Consider the following 3,487-nt stretch of genomic DNA (forward strand, 5'->3'; position numbering starts at 1 on the left):
CTATAGCCCTCCAGGCTCCTCTGTTCACCGGATTCTCCAGGCGAGAATATTGGAGTGGATTGCCATGCCCTTCTCCAGGGGATCTTCCTGACCCAGGGATAGAACCCGTATCTCTTTATGTCTCCTACATTGGCAGGCGGGTTCTTTACCATTAGTGCCACCTGGGAAACCCAAATAAATAAATAAAAATTATTAAGATAATAGGAAGAATAAGGAAAACAGAAGAAGAGATAACAGCAATTAAAACTTGGGGAGATGACATAGTTTCCAGAAGTGGAAGTAGGAGAGAAAAGATTTTAATTGTTAGAGCATTAGTCCAGGAGATTCAATATTGACCTAACAGAAATAACGGTGAAAGGGCACCGCTTTGATGGGATGCACACAGAGCTTCCAGGGAGGTGGGCCCTGCTCCCCTCACCTCCACCAGGTCTATCTGTCCTGTGACATCACCTTCTACTGGGATGGGGGCTTTGGTGCAACAATGTGGAGTCAAGACCCAGAGAGAAAAGGGAGACTAGGTAGGGAGAGAAGAGGGGAAGGGAAGGCCGTCTTCTAGGATGCAGAAGTGTGGAAGGGCTTCCAGGAACATCCAGGAAGCCAGGAGAGCTAGGAGTCTTCCGTGACCAGTTTACAGTTAAGCCCAGTCTGTGAAGGAGAAAGGCTTGCATGTCTCCAGCTCTGAGACAGTCCTGGGGGAGATGGAAGGCCAGCCCTGCCCTCCCGAGAGCCTCTGCCTCAGCAGGCCTTCCCAGCCCACCCCAGACAAGCTCAGGGTGCTGGCAGCTGCTCCCCTGTAACCACACCAGAGGGGCTGAGGATGGAGGAGGCATGCACCTTCTGGGATGTGGTACCCAGGGCCAGCCTGGCAGGGGCCACGTGGAGGCCCAGAGGAGAGGCAGGAGCAGCGGGGATGAACTCATACTTTCCTGGGCTCAGGATCATAAACCTGAGACGCTGAGCAATGGCCCCAGGTGTGTGCTCTCCCAGTTTCGCTGGGATAATAGCCGGGAACGGCAGGAGGCTGACCTGGTTTCGATGGCGCGGTGCGGCTCTGGTGTCTCCTCCCCTGCCTTCCTCACCCACTTTCTGGAGAAGCCAGGCCTGCACCAAGGCACCAGGGAGCCTGGGCCAGAGTGCAAAGGGGATGGGTGTCTCTGAAGGGGTAAAAGTCCTTCCCTAGAGAGGCTCCATCAGGACAAGCCCAGGTGTCCAGAGTGGGGACAGCCCTCTGCACCCTTCTCGGGGGCCCTCCTGCTCTCGGGCCCTACGAGTCACTCTTCACAAAGATCTAGAACTGGCTGGGTTCTTAGGGTCCTCTGGTCTCCAAAACCTGTCCCTTCACAGATGGGGAAATAGACCCAGAACGGGGAAGAGAGCAGTCACAAAGGCAGGCAGTGGCAGGGCCGAGACTCTGCTCAAATTTCTGAGTTTCTAGAGTATCCTTGTCCTTCTGCCTCAATGGAAGAGCAGGGAAAGGAATCACAGGCCCGGCAGAGAACCTGAGAAGCTCCCCCACTCCCCCCAGGAAACGTGCCCAGGCTGTGGAAGTGAACAGAAGAAATTCTCTTGGGTGATGCTGAGGGTCTTGGACCCACTGGAAACTGCCTAACTCCCAAGACGTCAAGGGGCAGGGCATCCCCTGGGAAAGGCAGTAACCTGGCCGCGGAGTGCAAGGGAGTCAAAGGGCCAGCTCCCATCTCCCCAGTCCTGGGACAACCCTTGGGCTTGGGACAACAGTCCTGGGCTTCCCTTGTCTGTTCCTCCAATTCAGAGCTCAACTCAGACACCCCAGGGTTGTTGGGAGAGCACCCCCTCACCCTGGGGAGACAGGAGAGCCTCCCACCCTGCTCCCACTCTCCTCTGCAGGCCCTGGAGGCAGACAGCCTTCCCAGCTCCTGGGTTACCACCCGTGCCCCCACCCCTACCCCGAGTCTGCAAACAAAAGTCCCTTTGCTCTACACTTGGTCCAGGTGAGGGACCTGGACCCTCCGTCAGGGGAGGGAAGGGGTCAGGGTCAAAGTCAGGGGTGGGTCAAGGCTGGGAAGGCGCTGCAGGGAGGATGGTCCTTTGGAGCTATTAATTCTTGCCCTCGACTCTGTGCTCATGAGGCCCTGAAGCGGAAACAAACTCGCAACACCCTCTGTCCCCCTCCAAGCCCCCTCCACACCCCCATCGGCATCTTTCATGGAGGCAGGGGCTGGGGGCTGGGACGGAGACCTGGTCAGCATCAGCCTGGCTGATGCCAATTAAGACCCAGGAATTCCCTGCCCCTGACGCTGGGCTCAGATCAAAAGACCCTGGCCCTGGGATGAGGGGTTCCAGACCGTAAATCAGAAGGGGCCGGGCTTCCGGCTAACGAGCCGCCCTGGCTCAGACCAGAGCGGGCTCGGATCCTGTTTCACTCCAGGGAGCACCCGGCCCAGAGTGAGGGCCCAGGGAGCCCCTGGACCCCAGAGCACCCGTGTCCCCTCAGCACCCAGCTTTGCTCAAGTGAATCCTGGGGCCAGTGTCGGCGGTTGGTCCAGGGGGGCGGGGTTGGGGGGTGGTTGGAATGCGAGGAGCCACACGGGCCCCTGGCCGCTCCCACCCCTCGGGCTCCAAGAACTGCTCTCTGCTCTCCATGCCCACCGTCTGGCCCCAGAAGAATGTTAACCGCTAACATCTGGGTTCAGGAGCCTCCGGAAGAGCAGATGTCTTCACCTCCTTTGATTCCCCTCACACAGCGGGGGCTTTTTACATTTTAATTTGAGGTGACCTCTGACCTGAGTTTCCATTCCCATAGATTCCAGATATTTCCTGTGCCCTCAGATAACCTCCCAAGCCGGCCCCTGCCTGACCAGAAGCCCCCTGCGGAGGGATCACTGCATCTCCCAAATGTGGCCTGAGCAAGTCTGGGAGCCCCTCTGCGCCCCCCTCCCCACTGGCCTCGGGTTCCTTCCCATTACCCCCCCTCTCCTCTCTCAAGGGTCAAAGACGGCCTGCACGCTCCCTCCCCCAACTGCTCCCCAGAACTTTGGGCCTGGCTCCCCCCTTCCCCCGCCCACCCCAGGAAGGCAGGGCCACAGGCACCCTTGGTCCCTGCTCTTGGGATCTCCAATAACAACAGCAAAGAAGCATTGGTGGAGCGTCTATCTGCGGCACAAGGATAACTGCTGCTAACTCTCCGATGAGGAGGCCAGCATTGGAGAAGGAAAGGGGCACCCAGAGTGCACAGCTGGCCATGCCAGAGCCGATGAGAAATGAGGTGCCCTCTCCCGGCAAAAGACAGAAAGCCTCGGGCAAGGCTGCTTGGTCTTGGAGAGGCTGGAGCAGGGGTAAGTCCACCTGGTGTGTGAGTTTGGGAGGCTGAGGTCCTTCCACGTGGGTGTGGCCCACCCATACTGGCGAAGCACCAGGGGTCTCAGCAAAACTGCAGGGGGGCAGAGAGGGGACAAGTTGGGGGGGGTGGGTCAGACCCTCAGCCTTCACCTCCCACTCTTTCCAAGTA

The sequence above is a fragment of the Cervus elaphus genome, chromosome 11, assembly GCF_910594005.1.
Source record: "Cervus elaphus chromosome 11, mCerEla1.1, whole genome shotgun sequence".
NCBI classification, from domain to species: domain Eukaryota; kingdom Metazoa; phylum Chordata; class Mammalia; order Artiodactyla; family Cervidae; genus Cervus; species Cervus elaphus.